Source organism: Ranitomeya variabilis, chromosome 2, assembly GCF_051348905.1.
Source record: "Ranitomeya variabilis isolate aRanVar5 chromosome 2, aRanVar5.hap1, whole genome shotgun sequence".
Lineage (NCBI taxonomy): Eukaryota > Metazoa > Chordata > Amphibia > Anura > Dendrobatidae > Ranitomeya > Ranitomeya variabilis.
In genome coordinates, this window is record NC_135233.1 from 1,058,146,255 (window position 1) to 1,058,167,241 (window position 20,987).

The 20,987-nt window shown below is 44.9% G+C and overlaps 1 protein-coding gene across 6 annotated transcripts in view; it reads left to right on the forward strand.

The window, feature by feature from the left end:
• TDRD15 (tudor domain containing 15) overlaps positions 1-20,987 on the forward strand; it is a 122,009-nt gene that overhangs the window by 81,402 nt on the left and 19,620 nt on the right. For 2 of the 6 annotated variants that reach the window (XR_013221986.1, XM_077291493.1), the window contains exon 4: positions 12,774-12,833. The exons of the other annotated variants lie outside the window; for them this stretch is intronic. The gene's annotated coding sequence lies outside the window, so the exon portion shown is untranslated. The remainder of the gene's footprint in view (positions 1-12,773; positions 12,834-20,987) is intronic. 6 annotated transcript variants of the gene reach the window in all.

Below are 20,987 nucleotides of genomic sequence, written 5' to 3' on the forward strand. Positions count from 1 at the left end.
GGTCTTTGAGTTTTAACAGTTCTCTATCTCTAATTGTGTGTTTTTTCCGAAGCTCCACACCGGATGTAGTGTGTGTTTTCCCCCACCCTGTCTGCAGATCCATCCTCCCTTTGCAGTGTCAGCAGAGGATTTACAACATTTTATCTGTGGTTTTACTCTGGGAAGACAGGTAGTGGTTTTCTAAAGGCCCCGTCTCACTAAGCGATTTACCAACGATCACGACCAGCGATACGACCTGGCCGTGATCGTTGGTAAGTCGTTGTGTGGTCGCTGGGGAGCTGTCACACAGACAGCTCTCTCCAGCGACCAACGATCAGGGGAACGACTTCGGCATAGTTGAAACTGTCTTCAACGATGCCGAAGTCCCCCTGCAGCACCCGGGTAACCAGGGTAAACATCGGGTTACTAAGCGCAGGGCCGCGCTTAGTAACCCGATGTTTACCCTGGTTACCAAAAAAAACAAACAGTACATACTCGCCTTTCGGTGTCCGTCAGGTCCCTTGCCGTCTGCTTCCTGCTCTGACTGAGATCCGGCCGTACAGTGAGAGCAGAGCGCAGCGGTGACGTCACTGCTGTGCTCTCACTTCTCACTTTCCGGCCGGCAGTCAGTGAGAGCAGGAAGCAGACGGCAAGGGACCTGACGGACATCAGAAGGCGAGTATGTATTGTTTTTTTTTTTTTTACATTTACGCTGGTAACCAGGGTAAACATCGGGTTACTAAGCGCGGCCCTGCGCTTAGTAACCCGATGTTTACCCTGGTTACCAGTGAAGACATCGCTGGATTGGTGTCACACACACCGATTCAGCGATGTCAGCGGGGCCTCAACGACCAAAAAAAGGTCCAGGCCATTCCGACACGACCAGCGATCTCGCAGCAGGGGCCTGATCGCTGGTACGTGTCACACATAGCGAGATCGCTATGGAGGTCGCTGTTGCGTCACAAAACTAGTGACTCAGCAGCGATCTCGCTAGCGATCTCGCTATGTGAGACGGGGCCTTAAGTAAAACAGTTTTATAAGATATATAATGCTTAAAGGGAATCTCAGCAGGATTTAACTACATCATCTGAGAGCAGTGTGATCTGGGGCCAGAGATCTTGAGTCCAGCACTGGGTCTCTTAACTGGACTATTTTCAGCAATTTTGATAAAAATCACTGTTTTCTCTGCTGCTGGTCTTGCAATTCTCTGAATGTTGAGCTCTGTATAATCCCACCCACACCACTGATTCACAGCTTTCTGCTTACATTGTGCATAGGCAGAAAGTTGTGAATCAGTGTTGGAGATGGGGTTGAACTACATGACCCGCAGGTTTGCCAGTCCTCTAGGGATAATCTCTGACAAAACCATGAAACTATTGCAAGCAGCTCAGCAAGTAGCCCATCTGACCCTGGAATCATGTAGAGAGGCCTTTATCATTTAAGGCTACTTTCACACATAAGTTTTTCGCTGTCAGGCTAAATTAAAAAAAAAAACGGATCAGGTGAATGTTGCCACCGGATCTGTTTTTTCCCCATAGACTTGTATAAGTGCCGGATTGCGTCTGATGACTTTGCGTTTCGTCCGGCAAATCTGCCGTTTCCGGTTTCTGGAAAAAACATCCATAGCAACGTTTTTTGTCTCCGGTGAAAAAGCCTTCCGGCTGTTTGCTAGAATGGGAGCCGGAAGGTGCCGGATCCAGAAAATGACAGATTCCGGCGCCGGATTCCAGTTTTTTTAACTGAGCATGCTCCAAATTTTTTTTATCCAATAATCTAGATATGCTAGCTGGATCTGTCGAAAACACGGATCCGTCGCATCAGTTTTTCACAATCTGCGCCGGATCCGGTTTTTCCAACATTCGACGGATTGTGCCTGATGCAAAAAACCTGATGTGTGAAAGTAGCCTAAGCGATCATCAGAATTTGACCTATTGGATTAAATCCAGGTTTTGTAATGAAAGGACTCTTCTTTGATTAACGGCTCCGGCTTGAAAGAGCCAGAGGAGGGTGAAGATAGATGGAAAACGTTCAGGTGAGAAGGTGTAGCTTATTTTTTGGCCACGCCAAGGGTGCACCTAGCGCCTGTACTTACATTGAACAGTCATTCAGTGATGATAGTCTCTTTAACCGCTTCATGACCTTGGGATTTTCAGTTTTTCTGTGTTCGTTTTTCGCTCCCCTCCTTCCGTGAGCCATAACTTTTTTATTTTTTCATCAATTTGGCCATGTGAGGGCTTATTTTTTGCGAAACGAGTTGTACTTTTGAACGATAGCATTGGTTTTACCATGTCATGTACTAGAAAACGGGAAAAAATTTCCAAGTGCGGTGAAATTGCAAAAAAAGTTCAATCCCACAATTGTTTTTTGTTTGGCTTTTTTGCTAGGTTCACTAAATGCTAAAACCGAGCTGCCATTATGATTCTCCAGGTCATTACGAGTTCATAGACACCTAACATGTCTAGGTTCTCTTTTATCTAAGTGGTGAAAAAAAATTTCCAAACTTTGCTGAAAAAAAAAAAAAAAATTGCGCCATTTTCCGATACCCGTAGCGTCTCTATTTTTCATGATCTGGGGTCGAGTGAGGGCTTATTTTTTGTTTGCCGAGCTGACGTTTTTATTGATGCCACTTTTGTGCAGATACATTCTTTTGATCACCCGTTATTGCATTTTAATGCAATGTTGCGGCGACCAAAAAAATGTAATTCTGGCGTTTAGAATTTTTTTTTCTCGCTACGCTGTTTAGCGATCAGGTTAATGCCTTTTTTTAAATGATAAATCGGGCGATTCTGAACGCGGCAATACTAAATGTGTAGGTTTCATTTTTTTTTTTAATTTATTTATTTTGGATGGGGCAAAAGGGGGTGACTTAAACGTTTATATTTTTTTTTATTTTCACTTTTTTAAACTTTTTTTTTTTTTTTACTTTTGCCATGCTTTAATAGCCTCCATGAGATTCTAGAAGCTGGCACAACTCGATCGGCTCAGCTACATAGCAGCGATCATCAGATCGCTGCTATGTAGCTGAATTGCAGGCTTGATATGAGCGCCAACCACAGGGTGGCGCTCACAGCAAACCGGCATCAGTAACCATAGAGGTCTAAAGGACCTCTATGGTTACTATGCAGACGCATCGCTGAACCCCGATCATGTGACGGGGGTCGGCGATGCGCTCATTTCCAGCCCAATGGCCGGAAGCTCCGGTTAAATGCCGCTGTCAGCGTTTGACAGCGGCATTTAACTAGTTAATAGCGGCGGGTGAATCACAATTTCACCCGCCGCTATTGCGGGCACATGTCAGCTGTTCAAAACAGCTGACATGTCCCGGCTTTGATGCGAGTTCACCGCCGGAGCCCACATCAAAGCAGGTTTTCTGACCTCGGACATACTATCCCATCCGAGGTCAGAAAGGGGTTACATGTTTCTTTTTAACTATTTTTAGCAATGTTTGTTATATGTAAAAAATATATTTTTTTGCAACAATAAAGTTGGAAAGGTATTGAGACAGCTCATTGGTTTTACCCATCATAAGATGTTTCTTGTGTGGCACCTTGATGATGTGACACCGTTTTATAGCCCATCTGCTGAACCAGCTGATATCATTTGTCCCTAAGCAGCAGGATTGGTTTCTAATTACTGATAGATGTCGGGTGGTGTCATGACTTTCCATGGCTTTTTGCACGTTTGTTTTTCATGTGTCCAATACTTGCCCCTCTGTGATTTCTCATCACACACAACTTGATTTATGGGCATCTATGGTTTGATTTATTTGCCTAATCTCTGTTCTCCTGGGCCAGAAGTGACGCAGGACACCGGTCCCCTTCAGTTGACGTCACTTCCGGTTGCCCAGCATTTTTTCGCTGTCCAGTACACTCACTGCGCTATACGTGACCCTGACTAGAAGACACCCTGAGGTAAGAACATTCCCTTATTTCTATGCAGGGTGCATCTACTCTTCGCTCTGCATCTGCTGAGCCCAGCTCAAACCCTGGCCCAGTAAGCAATCCTGGGGTGTGTGCCTCATTTTGGGAGTAGGATATGGTTAGTACTGCGACCTTCTTTCTTTCAGGAAAACAAGGATCCCACACCAAAAACGAGAGCTAAATCTATAGGTCGTAGATGTGCCATTTGTAATAAGCTCCCATCCTCACAATAAAAAGCAGTTATGTCAGGAGTGCACAGAAAAGATTGTTAGGGATGGAAAATAGTATCTAATAGAGTAGTTAGGAGGATGGTATGTCTGGAAATACAGACTTCCCTAGCCACCTTCTCCCATTCGGGTTCTCCTAGCACCTCCTGTGACCAAAAGATGAACATTAGTTTAGAGGCGGGTTCAGATGCAAAAGAAACCCATTTATCTGTCCCTGAAGATTGGCTGGAGGAAGAGAAATTAATCCCGAGTTTAATATTTTTGACCCCTTGGTCAAATCTTTTTTTTCTGCTGAGGATATGGATGAACACCTATCAGCAGTAAGAAATACAATGGAAGTTGAAGAAGAGACGACCCGAACAGTCCAAGATGACTAATGCTGTAGATAAGCCCCCGATGTATCCTGAAAGATGAGAAAAAGAGGTTAGATTATACTCACCCAGGGGCGGTCCCGGTACGATGGGTGTCGCGGTCCGGTCCGGGGCCTCCCATCTTCTTACGACGATGTCCTCTTCTTGTCTTCACACTGCGGGTCCGGCACAGGTGTACTTTGTCTGCCCTGTTGAGGGCAGTGCCTAGTACTGCAGTGCGCAGGCGCCGGGCCTCTTTGACTGTTCCCGGCACCTGGGAACTGCAGTACTTTGCTCTGCAGTCAACAGGGCAGACAAAGTACGCCTGCGCCGGAGCCGCAGCGTGACTACAAAAAGAGGACGTCATCGTAAGAAGATGGGAGGTCCCGGACCGTGACGCCCATCGTACCGGGACCGCCCCTGGGTAAGTATAATCTAACCTCTTTTTCTCATCTTTCAGGATACATCAGGGGCTTATCTACAGCATTACAGAATGCTGTAGATAAGCCCCTGATGCTGGTGGGCTTAGCTCATCTTCGATTTTGGGGGTGACAGGTTCCCTTTAAGGTCTGGGCTTTGACATTTACATGTTTATCCTTAACGACCACCGATACACCTTCCGGCGAGTGTTAAGGGGCCTTATTTCTCAGTGCCGCTTATTAACGGCACTGAGGAATAACAAATTTAAAGCCAATAGAGACCGATTAAGGCCAGTTTCACATTTGCGGTTGTGTCCGCAGCGTCTGACGCATACATCCGCATGCGTCTTGATTTCATATCTTTTACATTCTGGACGCAGGTTCATGTGTTCGCCTATATTTGCTTACGCATGCGTCTTTTGGCGGGGCTAGCGCACCATGTTGCAATTTTTGAGGCGGCAAGTTTCCATCAAATATGCTCAGGCATGCGGATGAGTGTGTTAAAAAACCACATTACTGTCTATGGGAACGCATGCGTATGCATGTCTTGCGTACGCATGCATTCGATGTGCTTGCGTACTTCGGACACGCCCATTGAGACACGCCCTCCTGGAAATATCTAACACATGCGCATAAAAAGCGCAAACCGAGCGTTTTTTTTTGTTGCTGCCATGTGTAAGCTGATGTGGATAAAAAACGCTGCATTTTTGCATGTGGTTGCAGACAAGACACTGCGGACTCGACCACAAATATGAAACTAGCCTAACTCCTTAAATACTGCTGTATTTAAGTTGTTGCAAGGGAGTCACAAAACCTCCTAAGTAACCATCGGACCCCCGCAATGAGAATTGCAGGTCCCTATGGTTACCATAGTACCCAGAGGTCTTGTGATGAATGAACCCAGGGTACTTTGGCCTGTGAGATCCAGCTATAAGCTGGGTCTTACAGGCACCGTCAGTGAGACACTGACAGTCTTATGCACCGCAGTACACGAGTACAGTTGTGTATGAGACAAGTGATCTAACTGAAAATTTTACATGTCCCACAGTGGGACTAAGTGAAAAAGTGAAAAAAAAAAAGTTAAATAAAATATGTAAAAAAAACACCAAAACACATCCAAAAAATGCGCGCACAAATCACTAAAATCCGTTTTGCCACACAACGCAGCATTTGTGATTAAAAATGAATAAATACACAAAACGAAGTACACCTAATTGGTATTGCCACGTCTGGAATGACCCACTCTATAAAACTGGCACATAATCTATTCCGTATGGCAAATGCCGTAAAAAATGTTTAAAAAATGCCAAAAATGTCACACTTTCATCGTACTGACGCACAAAAAAGTGAGAAGCGATCAGAAAGTCGTATGTAAAAAAAAATAATAAATAAATAAAATGGTCTAAATGAAAATGCCAAACCGTCGCGCAAAAAACAAACCCTAATATGGCTCATTCAGCAAAAAAAAAATTAAATTACAGCTCTCTGAATAAGGTGATGCAAAAACATTCATTTTTTTTTTTTAATATTGTTTTTAGTGCGTAAAAATAGCAGAGCACAAAAAATGTACATCTGGTATCGCTGTAATCGTACTGGCCCGACTAAAAAAATTGGTCACTTTTACCTCATGGTGAACGGCGCAAAAAATAAAAAACAACTGAATTGCTGGGTTTTGTTCATTCTGTGTTTAAAAAAATCTGAATAAAAAGTGATCAAAAAATATTATAAGGCCCTAAATGGTACCAAAAAAATCTGCAGTGCGTCCCGCAAAAATTAAGCCCTCATACATCTGTTCGCTAAATAAAATTAACAGCTCTCAGAATATGGTGACGAAAAATAGAATAACATTTTTTTACTATGGGATAGCAGGAAAGCCTAAAAAAAAATATAAATCTGGTATTGCTGTAATTGCTCTGACCTGAAGAATAAATCTGCCTAATCACTTATACCGCACGGTAAACCGCGCGAAAATAAAAATAACTACCGTATTTTTCAGACTACAAGACGCACTTTCCCCCCCCCCCAAAAGGGGGGGAAAATGGGGGGTGCATCTAATAGTCGCAATGCAGGCTTACCGTGGCTTCAGAGGTGCGGCGGCAGAGGTGCGGGGATGAGGAGGCGCAGTGAGCGGGGTCCCTTTCCCCGGTGAGGTGATGCTGCAGCCCGGTAATGCAGCAGAGCTGGGTGAATCCTGTTGTTACCGGTGGTGGCGGCCATCTTCCTGAGGCCGCGCGTGCGCAGATGGAGCGCTCTGCTGCCCAGGGCTTCAGGAAATTGGCCGCGGGATGCCGCGCGTGCGCAGATGGGGATCGCAGCGGCCATTTTCCTGAAGCCGAGATGCGAACAACAGGATTCACCCGGCTCTGCTGCATTACCGGGCAGCTGCATCACCTCACCGGGGAAAAGGACCCCTCACGCCATACCTCTCACTGTGCCTCCTCATCCCAGCACGTGTGCCGGTAACCACTGCTGCAACCCTCCCATGGACACCAGGCCGTGGCGTCGCCCACCTAAGCAGGAAGGGACCCTGCTCAGGTGCACGCCGTACTGCATCACCCCACCTCTGCCGACACCATGCCTCTTGTGACCCTGCCCTGCCGCCGCCAGCCCTCAGGTAACATACTGTAAATTCGGACAATAAGACGGACCCCCATCTTATAAAAAAATCTTTTTTTCTGCAATTTTCACCCCAAATTTGGGGTGCGCCTTATGGTCCGGTGCGTCTTATAGTGCGAAAAATACGGTATTCTTGTACTGCTGTCTTTGTTCATTCTACTTCCCAAAAATCTGAAAAAAACTCGGCTCACATTTATCCTGCACTCTGTTGAGCACTTCTGAGTTTCCATGTAAATTCCCCAAAACTGCAATTCAGATAAAATCCCCGGCAGAACCACTCACTTAGGAGGCAGATGAAGTCACTTTGGACTGGTCTCTGTTCCGGCGGTGTCCCATTATTTTAGGTGTATGTTACCGCATGAATGTGTGGGTGACTACAGATCTGTGCATGCCTAAAAAGATGGACCCCACCAGAGCAGATGCCAAACGGCTCCAAAGTGTCTCCATTTGCCACATTATGGTGGGTGGTTCCGTTGGGGGTTTCATCTAAATCACTTTTTTTTTTTTTTTAATTCTGCAAGTGATCGAAAATTATGTACCCCAAAATGTTACTAATAAAAACCCTAATTAATTCCCGTACAAAACCAGCTCCCACTCAGGTCCGTCATCTGTCACTGGAAATATTTGTTCCCACCTTACTGGTAGAGCAACTCTGGAAAAGTCACATGGCTCCTGCCCTCTCAAATAAAAACAAGTGAATTCTGCACTCCCAAATCCAATTGCCCCCTCCTTCTGAGCCCCACTGTGCCTAAACCGCTGTAAGCGGCCACATGTTTGACATTATTGTGGGGAGAAAGCTCATAACAACTTAGGTGCTGCGTGTCGCCAGAATCCCAAGCTAGGCACAATGTATGGGGGCACTACAATGTATGGGGGCACTACAATATATGGGGCCACAATGTATGGGCACTAAACTGGCATATTTGCAATTTTCCTGTAAAAAAAAAAACCAAACAAACCTGGTGTGGATGTTATAAAAGTCACTGCAGTTGTAGATGAATTTATTGGGAGGTGCAATTTCAACAATGGGGTCACTTTTGGGGGTTTTCTGCTGTTCTGGCACCTTTGGGACTCCGAAAATGTAACCCGCAAACTATTCTAGAAAAATCTGTGCTCCAAGCAGCGCTCCTTCTCAGTCCTTACGTGTGGCTCAACCGTAATTTCTATGACATGTGGGGCATCACCACCACGTTCAAGAGAAATTGCGCAATAAATTATGGGGCCCAGTTTCACCTATTAACCCTTGTGTATCTGACAAATTTGCAGCAAACATAATTACATTTTTACCACTAAAATGTCACATTTCCACTCTCAATGTTATAAAATTCTGTGAGGCACCTATGGGTTTAAAATACTCACTAGTCCTCTAGATAAATTCCTTTAGGCAGTGAACTTTCCAATATGTGGTCACCTGGGGGGGGGTTTCTGCTGTTCTGGCACCTAAAGCACTCAGCTAATGGAGCCCACAATCAATTAAATTCTGTGTTCTAAAAGCCAAGTAATGCTCCTTCATATCCGATCCCTGCCGTGTGATAGAACAGTAGTTTACAACCACATATGGCATACTGCCACATTCGGTAGAAATTGCATAACAAATTGTGGGGTCCAATGTCTCCCGTTTTTGTAAATTATAAATTTGTGGCTGAAACAGTATTTTAGTGGAAAAAAAATAATTTTTTGTTCTCACATCTAAATGTTATAAAGTTTTGTAAATCACCTGTAGGTTAAAAATGCCCAGTATACCCATAGATAAATTCCTTGAAGAGTCTAGTTTCCAAAATGGGGGTCACTTGTTGAGAGGTTCTGCTGTTTTCGCATGTCAAGGGCTCTCCAAATGCATGGCATGGCATTCACAATCTATTCTGGACAAATAACACTTTCCTAGCCCTACTATGTGCCCAAACAGAAGTTTTTGACCACATTTTGGGTAACATTGCATTCGGGAGAAATTGCATATCAAGTTTTTGGGTCCATTTTTCTCCTATTATCCATTGTGAAAATTACAAATTTGGGACTAGAACATTTTGTGAAAAAAAAAAAATAAAATTAAAATTTTCAATATGATGACCTACTGTTATCAAATTCTGAGTAGTACTTGTGGGTTCAAAATGCTCACTATATCCCTAGATAAAATCCTTGAGGGGTATAGTTTCCAAAATGGGATCAATTGTGGGGCTTTTTCAATCTTTAGGTACATCAGGTGCTCTCCAAACGTGACATGGTGCCCACAGACCATTCCATCAAAGTCTGCGTTCCAAAACGTTACTCCTTCCATTCTGACCTCTGCCGTGTGCCCAAACCATAGTTTTCCCCCACATATGGGGTATCTGGGTACTGAATAGAAATCGCACAACAAATTTTAGGGTCCATTTTCTCATGTTACCCTTGTACAAAAATTAAAATTTGTGGCTAAAGTTAACTTTTTGTAAAACAAAGTTAAATGTTCATTTTTTTCCCCCTTCCACATTGATATGAGTTCCTGTGAAGCACCTGAAGGGTTAATAAACTTCTTGAATGTGATTTTTGAGGACTTTCAGGGGTTCGGTTTTTAGAATGGTGTCACTTCTGGGTATTTTTTTCATATAGGCCCCTCAGTGTCGCTTCAAATGTGACGTAGTCCCTAAAAAAATTGTTTTATAAATTGTTGGAAAAACTAGAAATTGCTGATCAACTTTTAACCCTTCTAACTTAACAAAGAATAAAATGTTTTAAAAATGGTGTTGATGTAAAGTAGACTTTTGATATAAATCTGTTTTAAGGACATAAGAATTAAAAGTTTGAAAATTGCTTAATTTTCTCGAAATTTCCAATATTTTACAAATGAACGCAAGTCATATCGAACACATTTTACCACAATTATGAAGTACACTATGTCATGAAAACACACTCTCAGAATCACTGGGACACGTGGAAGCATTCCAGAGTTTAAACCTCATGAAGTGAGTCAGATTTACAAAATTTTGCTTGGTTATTAAGATCAAAATTGGCTTGGTCCCTAAGGGGTTACACCACTCTAGTGTTGCTTTAGCAGTATGCTTTGCATCATTGTGTTGGAAGGTGAACCTCCGTTCGAGTCTCAAATGACTGACACGCTGAATCAGGTTTTACTCAAGAATATCACTGTATTTCACATTATCGAACTTCTGCTTGACTCGGACCATTATCCCTGTCTCTGCTGCCAAAAAACATCGCCCACAACATAATGCTGCCACTTCTGTTTCACCATGGGGATGGTGTTTTTGGGGTGATGAGCTGTTTGTTTGGCTCCAAACATATTGTTTACCTTGGTGGCCAAAAAGTTCAATTTTGGTTTCTTCTGTCCACAGCATCTTCCTCCATACATTTGGGAGTCTCATGTGTTTTTTTGCAAACTCAAAACAAGCCTTACAGTTTTTTTTATGTAAGTAGAGGCTTTTTTCTGCCTACTCTTCCATGAAGGCCGCCACCTCTATGGAGTGTACGGCTGTTCGGGGTTACCGTGCACTGGTCTATGTGCTGCCTCTCTGATTAATACCCTCCTTGCACGGTCTAATTGTTTTGGTGGGCATCCCTCTCTTGGCAGGTTTGTTGTGGTACCATGTTCTCTCCATTTGAAGATAATGTATTTGATGGTGCTTCGGGGGATCATCAGCGATTGAGATGTTTTTTAGAACTCAACCTTGAGTTGTACTTCTCAACTACTTTGTCCTTGACTTTTTTGGAGATCTCCTTGGTCTTCATAGTGTTGTTTGCAGATCTCCCTGGTCTTCACGATGTTTGGTTAGTGTTGCCTCTTGCTTAATGGTGTTGCAGCCTCTGTGGCCTTTTTGAAAAGGTAAAGTGTATATACTGACAGACATGTGACGCTTATATTCACATAGGTGGATTTCCTCTCACTAAGGCCGGAGTCGCACTAATCGTATGAAAATTCGGTCCGAATCTCCCTGCCGAGAGTTGCACGAGTGTAATGCGAGTGTCATGCGAGACAATCTGATTTTTCCATTACGTCCCTCTGGACAGCACCTTTCTTGACCTATAGCGGGACAGGATCACAGAGAGGTTAAAAGGCCCCTCCCTCCTCCACCCTCCAGTGTTTTTCCTGTCCCCCTTCAGGGGATGGTTGTATGAGAGGTTACTCCTAGAGTGAAGAGAGCCTGTGGACACTGTACAGACTCAGGAGGATCTTGGCCTTCCCTTCCCCTGTCAAGCGGTTCGTGGCCGACACCTCTCTGAGAGAGGTCCCTCAGTCAACAGCCAGCCTGTGCATCATCGGCAGTAATGCAGCATTCCTGGTGTGATGCCGCTTCCCTCCATGGTGGGCTCTCGGCATTACCAGCTCCCCCTATTTTTCTTGGACTTTGGTCCATGGGCTTCTGTACCCTCCCTGGGACCTTTTCTTTAGCATTCTCCATGGTGCTGTCCAGAGGGACGTAATGGAAAAAGGGAATTAGACCTTCCGGTAATTCTGTTTCCAAAAGTCCCTCAGGACTGCACCCTTATTTCCCTCCCTTATGTGTGCGGCGACGTCTGGCTATAGAGTTGTGGGCTCAGGAGGTTGGTGGAGCCCCTGGGATCGCGACGGTGCCAGCAGCCGTTACCACATACAATATAGTCGTATCTTATGGTTGTCTTTAGGCTTACACAAGATCGATCTTTCGGCAGATAGTTAATCCATCAAGTTGCCTTGGCTCAAGATTAAGATAAAGCCGTTAAAGGGTTTCTTACATAAGCGTTTGTAAGGGCGCGTTTACACCATTTCTATCAATCCTTCAGTGGTACTTTGAAAAAACACTGGAGGGTGAAGGAGGGAGGTGCCTTTTAATCTCTGTGATCCTGTCCCGCTATAGGTCAAGGAAGTGGAGAACAAGACCAGCACATCCAAGCTAGTATGAACAGGCGCCAACCAAAAAAAATAAGTTATAAAAAGGTTGCAACATTATTTACCAAGAATGATTACTCTAGAATATTGAAAATGCATTTTAAGTAGTTAGCTGGTCCACTCCTGACAAATAAATTGTAGGCTTTTTTGCCCAGGAGAGGTGACAAAACAGGACAGGGACCCAATTATGAAGGACGCCTTGATGTGGCAATTGGGCTCACATACATTGGCCAATTTATGCGCGAAGTACCTATTTTCATAGCAATTTTTGCAGGTAAATATTTCATGTGTACATTATATAGCGCTTTTTTCCTATTTTCTATGGCAGTAATGCATTTTCAATATTGTAGAGTAATCATTATTGGTAAATAATGGTGCAACCTGTATCGTTTTTCAACTTATAGGTCAAGGAAGGACTACCTCCATGGTGCTGTCCTGAGGGACTTCTGGAAACAGAAATACCGGTAGGTCTATTTCCCTTTTTCACAACTAGCATCCGATTTACATCCGGAAGCAGTGCTATTGCTATCCGATTGCAGTGCGATTTTTAACATGAGATTTAGCGGATTTAGATGCGGATCCGCAGCGTTTTTGGATGCGCTGAATTGCATCAAATCCGCAGTGTAGTGCACAAACAATGTTAGTCAATGTGAAATTGAGAATTTTTTGTGCACATGCTGCGGAAAAAAACACGCGGAATTGCAACTTTTTTTTTTTTGCGCTGCATGTCAGTTCTTTTTGCGTTTCTGCACCCATTGACTTCCATTGTGTCCGACCAATCCACAGCAAAACTGCAGGTTTAACCCCTTAGTGACAGATCCAATTTGGTACTTAATGACCGAGCCAATTTTTACAATTCTGACAACTGTCACTTTATGAGGTTATAACTATGGAACGCTTTAACGGATCCCGCTGATTCTGAGATTGTTTTTTCGTGACGTATTGTACTTCATATTAGTGGTAACATTTCTTCGATATTACTTGCGATTATTTATGAAAAAAATGGAAATATGGTGAAAATTTTTACAATTTTGCAATTTTCAAACTTTGGATTTTTATGCCCTTAAATCAGAGAAATATGTCACACAAAATAGTTAATAAATTTCCCACATGTCTACTTTACATCAGCACAATTTTGGAAACAAATTTTTTTTTTGTTAGGGAGTTATAAGGGTTAAAAGTTGACCAGCAATTTCTCATTTTTACAACACTATTTTTTTTTAGGGACCACATCACATTTGAAGTCATTTTGAGGGGTCTATATGATAGAAAATAACCAAGTGTGACACCATTCTAAAAACCACCCCTCAAGGTGCTCAAAACCACATTCAAGAAGTTTATTAACCCTTTACGTGCTTCACAGGAACTGAAACAATGTGGAAGGAAAAAATGAACATTTAACTTTTTTTGCAAACATTTTAATTCAGAACCATATTTTTCTATTTTCACAAGTGTAAAAACAGAAATGTAACCATACATTTTGTTGTGCAATTTCTCCTGAGTATGCTGATACCCCATATGTGGGGATAAACCACTGTTTGGGCCCACCGCAGAGCTTGGAAGAGAAGGAGTGCCGTTTTACTTTTTCAATGTAGAATTGGCTGGAATTGAGATCGGACACCATGTCACGTTTGGAGAGCCCCTGATGTGCCTAAACAGTGGAAACCCCCCACAAGTGACACCATTTTGGAAACTAGACCCCATAAGGAACTTAACTAGATGTGTGGTGAGCACTTTAAACCCCCAAGTGCTTCACAGAAGTTTATAATGTAGAGCCGTGAAAATAAAAAATCGCATTTTTTCTACAAAAATGATCTTTTTGCCCCCACATTTTTATTTTCACAAGGGTAACAGGAGAAATTAGACCACAAAAGTTGTTGTGCAATTTCTCCTGAGTACGTCGATACCCCATATGTGGGGGTAAACCACTGTTTGGGCGCACCGCAGAGCTTGGAAGAGAAGGAGTGCCGTTTTACTTTTTCAACGTAGAATTGGCTGGAATTGAGATCGGACACCATGTCGCGTTTGGAGAGCCCCTGATGTGCCTAAACAGTAGAAACTCCCCACAAGTGACCCCATTTTGGAAACTAGACCCCTTAAGGAACTTATCTAGATGTGTGGTGAGCACTTTAAAACCCCAAGTGCTTCACAGAAAGTTATAACGTAGATCCGTGAAAATAAAAAAAATCCTTTTTTTTCCCTCAAAAATCATTTTTTAGCCTGCAATTTTTTATTTTCTCAAGGGTAACAGTAGATATTGGACCTCAAAATCTGTTGACCAGTTTGTCCTGAGTACGCTGATACCCCATATGTGGGGGGGGGGGGGGGGGGGCACTGTTTGGGTACCCATCAGGGCTCGGAAGGGAAGGAGCGCCGCTTGGAATGCAGACTTTGATGGGATGGTCTGCGGGTGTCATGTTGCATTTGCAGAGCTCCTGATGTACCTAAACAGTAGAAACCCCCCACAAGTGACCCCATTTTGGAAACTAGACCCCCCCAAAGAGCTTATCTAGATGTGTGGTGAGCACTATGAACCCCCAACTGCTTCACAAAAGTTTATAATGTAGAGCCATGAAAACAAAAAAAATCATATTTTTTTCCACAAAAATGATCTTTTCACCACCAAATTTTTACTTTCACAAGGGTAACAGGAGAGATTGGACCCCAAAATTTATTGTGCAATTCATGCTAAGTAGGCTGATACCCCATATGTGGGGGATAAACCACTGTTTGGGCGCATGGCAGAGCTCGGAAGGGAAGGAGCGCCGTTTTGGAATGCAGACTTTGATAGAATGGTCTGCGGGCGTTATGTTGCATTTGCAGAGCCCCTGATGTACCTAAACAGTAGAAACCCCCCCACAAGTGACCCCATTTTGGAAACTAGACCCCCCAAGGAACTTATCTAGATGTGTGGTGAGAACTTTGAATGCCCAAGTGCTTCACAGAAGTTTATAATGCAGAGTCGTGAAAATAAAAAATATTTTTTTTTTCCACAAAAAAGATTTTTAGCCCCCATTTTTTATTTTCACAAGGGTAACAGGAGAAATTGGACCCCAAAAGTTGTTGTCCAATTCATCCCGAGTACGCTGATGCCCCATATGTGGGGGTAAACCACTGTTTGGGCGCATGGCATAGCTCAGAAGGGAGGGAGCACCATTTGACTTTTTGAGCGCAAAATTGGCTGTGGCGTTTAGAGACCCCCTGATGTACCTAAACAGTGGAAACCCCCCAATTCTAACTCCAACCCTAACCCCAACACACCCCTAACCCTAATCCCAACCCGATCCATAATCCTAATCACAACCCTAACCCCCAAAACACCCGTAACCCTAATCCCAAAGCTAACCATAACCCTAATCAAAACCCTAAACCGAACACACCCCTAATCCTAATCTCAACCCTAACCTCAAAACCTAACCCTAATCCCAATACGCCCCTATCCCTAATCCCAACCCTAGCCTTAACCCTAATCCCAAACCTAATCCCAAATGTAACCCTAATGCCAACTCTAATCCAAACCCTAATCCCAACTCTAACCCTAACTTTAGCCCCAACCCTAGCCCTAACCCTAACTTTAGCCCTAAACCTAGCCCCAACCCTAACCCTAGCCCTAATCCTAGCTCTAACCCAAGCCCTAGCCCTAACCCTAAGGCTATGTGCACACGTTGCGGATTTTGCTGCGGATCCGCAGCGTTTCCGCAGCTGCGGGTCCGCAGCAGTTTCCCATGAGTTTACAGTACAATGTAAACCTATGGGAAGCATAAAACGCTGTGCCCATGCTGCGGAAAAAACCACGCGGAAACGCAGCGGTTTACATTCCACAGCATGTCAATTCTTTCTGCGGATTCCGCAGCGGTTTTACACCTGCTCCATAATAGAAAACCGCAGGTGTAAAACCGCAGGGGAATCCGCACAAAAGCCGCTGTACATCCGCGATGAATCCGCAGGAAAAACGCAGCGTTTTGGCCCTGCGGATTTATCAAATCCGCTGCAGAAAAATCCACAGAGAACCATTCTACGTTTGCACATATCCTAACCCTACCCCTAACTCTACCCCTAACCCTAATTGGAAAATAGAAATTCATACATTCTTTTAATTTTATTTTTTCCTTACGAAGGGGGTGATAAAGGGGGGGGTTATTTACTATTTTTTTTTATTTTGATCACTGTGATAGGATCTCACAGTGACCAAAATAAAACAAGTGGAAGAATCTTCCGCTGCCGGCCGGCAGATCATGGCGGGCGCACTGCGCATGCGCCCGCCATTTTCTTACCGGAGCAAGAAGCCGGCGGCCAGCAGAAGAAGCAGGAGGACCCAGGGACACCGGTAAGTATAACAGGGTCCCCGAATCCCCCTATTTCTCTGTCCTCTGATGTGCAATCACATCAGAGGACAGAGAATGACATCGCTTTTTTTTTTTTTCTCTTTTTTGCGGTCGCCGGTAAACAGTTAATTACCGGCGATCACAAAACGGGTCGGTAAAAACCGACCCCGATCATGTTTTTTGGGGTCTCGGCTACCCCCGGCAGCCGAGACCTCAAAGATCTTCCGGGCAGCGGGCGCACTGCGATCGGGAGCCACGAGGAGCACCGGGGGAGATAGGTGAGTATTGGGGGGCGATCGGGGACCCCATTTTTCTGTCCTCCGATGTGCGATCACATCGAAGGACAGAGAAATTAAATGGCAAATGTTCTCTGGGGTCTCGGCTACCCTCAACAACCGAGACCCCAGAGAAAATCCGACTCTGCGGGGGTGCTATTCACTTTTTCCACAGCGCCATTAATTAACGGCGCTGTGGTTTAAGTACCCTTAGCGGCCGCCGTTAAAAGGCGTATCGGTGGTCGTTAAGGGGTTAAAAAAAGATCTGCAGATTTGCTGCAGATGTGCCTGCGAGAAACGCTGCAGATAGGGGGAAGAGTGTGTGGGCGGAGTGTGGACAGATACTGTGTGTGGGCGGACACTGCGGGGCTGTGTGCTGGTGTTTGTGTGTATCTGTGTGTCTGCGGGGCTGTGCGTACCTGTGTGTGAGTGGGTGTGAGGGGCTGTATGTGTGTGGGGCTGTGTGTGTGCGCGCGCGGGTGTCCGTTGCTGTTTGTGTGTGGGCGGGGCTGTGTGTGTGTGTGGGTCCGTATGTAGGCAGGCATTGTCCGATGGAACTTTTAGTCCCATCTGGCTATGCCTGCTACAGTGACAGGTGGCCGGATGATGTAACAGTAATAATCCCATCATCCGGCTACTGTGTTCAAGTGTTAAAAAAAAAAAAACACATACACACATGTAGACATACAGTACCTACAACATACAGTATATAGTCACCATACAGCTAATCCCTGAAGCCATCGATCACCTGTAAAAAAAAAAAAAAAAAAAAATTTTAAATAATAAACCAACAATATACTCCCTGATCCACAGTAATCCATGTAATAACGAGTGTCCCACGACGATCTCAAGTGGAGAGCTGTCACATCGGCAGATGTGATCGCTCTCCAGGGGCTCCGGCGATACAATGACTGAAGGTATCCTTCCGCACGGTATCCCTCCGCCGCTGTGAGTGCAGAGTTCATACTGTCACTTCTGGCACCTCTGCGTGGGAAAATTCTCACACAGCAGTACCGTAAAGTGAGAGGCCATTGAAGCCTCAGTGATAACTGCAGGATCCATTGTCTCCTGTCAGAGTGTCACTGGATGCCTATAAAGCTGTCACATCTCCAGAAGCACAATCGGGACGAGATCTGAATCTGAGCATGCCCCGCCCCCAGCGGCCATTTTGCCGGAGGCCACCGCATCGCTGCAATGGAGCTGCCGGGGCCTCCAGGCTTTGAGGAAATGCCGGAGGAGCCCCAACTGACTCTGCACGAAGATACGCCGCCCCACAGCACAGAGCCCCGACGCTGCACGAAGAGGAGCCGCTGCCCCACAGCACCCACGCGGCACAAAGAGGAGCAGCCACCGCCGCTCCCCAGCACAGAGACCCCACGCTGCAGCTACAATGAGGTAATGGGGGGTACTCCACTCACACTTTCCTGTGAGACGCCCCCTCTTCGTCATCGGGACCACTCCCCCCGACCATATACACATTGGTGTCTGCACCCGGCGTACAAGACGACACCCGGCGTATAAGACGACCCCCGACTTTTAAGAAGATTTTCAGGGGTTAAAAAGTCGTCTTATACGCCGGAAAATGCGGTGTGTGTGTATATATATATATATATATATATATATATATATATTTATATTATACATGGTGGCCCGATTCTAACGCATCGGGTATTCTAGAATATGCATGTCCACGTAGTATATTGTCCGGTCACGTAGTATATTGCCCAGCGACGTAGTATATTGCCCAGCGACGTAGTATATTGCCCAGCCACGTAGTATATTGCCCAGTCACGTAGTATATTGCCCAGCGACGTAGTATATTGCCCAGCGACGTAGTATATTGCCCAGCCACGTAGTATATTGCCCAGTCACGTAGTATATTGCCCAGCGACGTAGTATATTGCCCAGCGACGTAGTATATTGCCCAGCGACGTAGTATATTGCCCAGCGACGTAGTATATTGCCCAGCGACGTAGTATATTGCCCAGCGACGTAGTATATTGCCCAGCGACGTAGTATATTGCCCAGCGACGTAGTATATTGCCCAGCGACGTAGTATATTGCCCAGCGACGTAGTATATTGCCCAGCGACGTAGTATATTGCCCAGCGACGTAGTATATTGCCCAGCGACGTAGTATATTGCCCAGCGACGTAGTATATTGCCCAGCGACGTAGTATATTGCCCAGCGACGTAGTATATTGCCCAGCGACGTAGTATATTGCCCAGCGACGTAGTATATTGCCCAGCGACGTAGTATATTGCCCAGCGACGTAGTATATTGCCCAGTCACGTAGTATATTGCCCAGTCACGTAGTATATTAGCCAGCCACGTAGTATATTGCCCAGTCACGTAGTATATTGCCCAGTCACGTAGCATACAGCCACGTAGTATATTGCACAGCGACGTAGTATACAGACTTAAAATAAAAAATAAACATATACTCCCCTACCGAAGGCCCGTTGAAGTCCTGGCCCTGTGTGCGGTGCATGTGGCAGCTTCCGGTCCTAGGGTTGGTATGAGCGCAGGACCTGTGATGACGTCGCGGTCACATGACCGTGATGACGTCGAGGTCACATGACCGTGATGACGTCGTGGTCACATGACCGTGACCTCGTCGCGGTCACATGACCGTGACCTCATGGAAGGTCCTTCTCGCAGGACCTGTGATGACGTCGCGGTCACATGACCGTGGCGTCATGGCAGGTCCTTCTCGCATACCATCCTTGGCACCGGAACCTGCCGCTTGCATGGAGCGGTCACCGGAGCGTCGCGAGGAGCGGGAAAGGTGGCGGACGGTGGGTATATAATGATTTTTTGTATTATTATTATTTTTAACATTAGATATTTTTACTATTGATGCTGTGCTGCATAGGCAACATCAATAGTAAAAACTTGGTCACACAGGGTTAATAGCGGCAGTAACGGAGTGAGTTACCCGCGGCATAATGCGGTCCGTTACCGCTGGCATTAACCCTGTGTGAGCGGTGACTGGAGGGGAGTATGGAGCGGGCACTGACTGCGGGGAGTATGGACCGGGCGCTGACTGCAGGGGAGTAAGGAGGGACTAATCAGACTGTGCCCGTCGCTGATTGGTCGCGACAGGCAGCTGGCGCGACCGATCAGCGACCCGGGATTTCCGTGACGGAAGTTGCCGACAGAAAGACGGAAGTACCCCTTAGACAATTATATAGATATATATACGGCCAATGACCTCACTTCAGCTATGTGACGTCGGCGCAAGCGCCGTGAGAAATTTTCCCACGGCGCTCACGCTGACGTCAGAAAGGTGAACTAAGTTCATTGGCCGTGAACTCGCAGCACCTGTCAGGTGGCACCGCGAGCAGGAGAACTTAAGAACTTTCGCAATCCACTGTAGGCCCATGCTGTAGCTTTATAAGCCATCAATATAATGCATATTTTTCAGGTAAAATTCCCCGAAAAAAATACGCCAGTGCATTCAAAGAAATTGTACCCTATAAGCATTTGCAAAAGCACTCTCCTGCAGTACGATACATGGATTTGCTAATATCCTTGTAGTTTTTTGACAGGTTATTTCACACTACATTTTGCTGTGTTCATTGAAGCTATGCATTGGAAGTATTTTCTGACGTAAAGAGTATGTTCACACGTGTTGGCTTTCCAGCGTGTGTTTTTTTTTTTTTTTTGTTCGGGTTGAATTTGAGCACTGCAGTATTTTTGAAAATCTGCAGCATGTCAATTCTTAAAGCATTTTTGCAGCATGTTTTCCGCTTGAAAGTAGACGAACTGATAAAGGTTTTAAAAAACAAAACTGTGCATAACTTTCGGGAAATGTGAAGGTTTTGGATGCAAAATAAAACGCCTAAACACTGCCACCCTAAATACGATTGGTGTTAGTGTTTAGAGATTCACTGTATTTACGGTAGGCTCCTATTGCGAAATTCTTTTTAATGTAAATTACATTTTAGTTTATGAAACCACAAAATGCAGTGAAAAACCATAATTAAATGTAAAAACAAAAATGATCCTACATTTT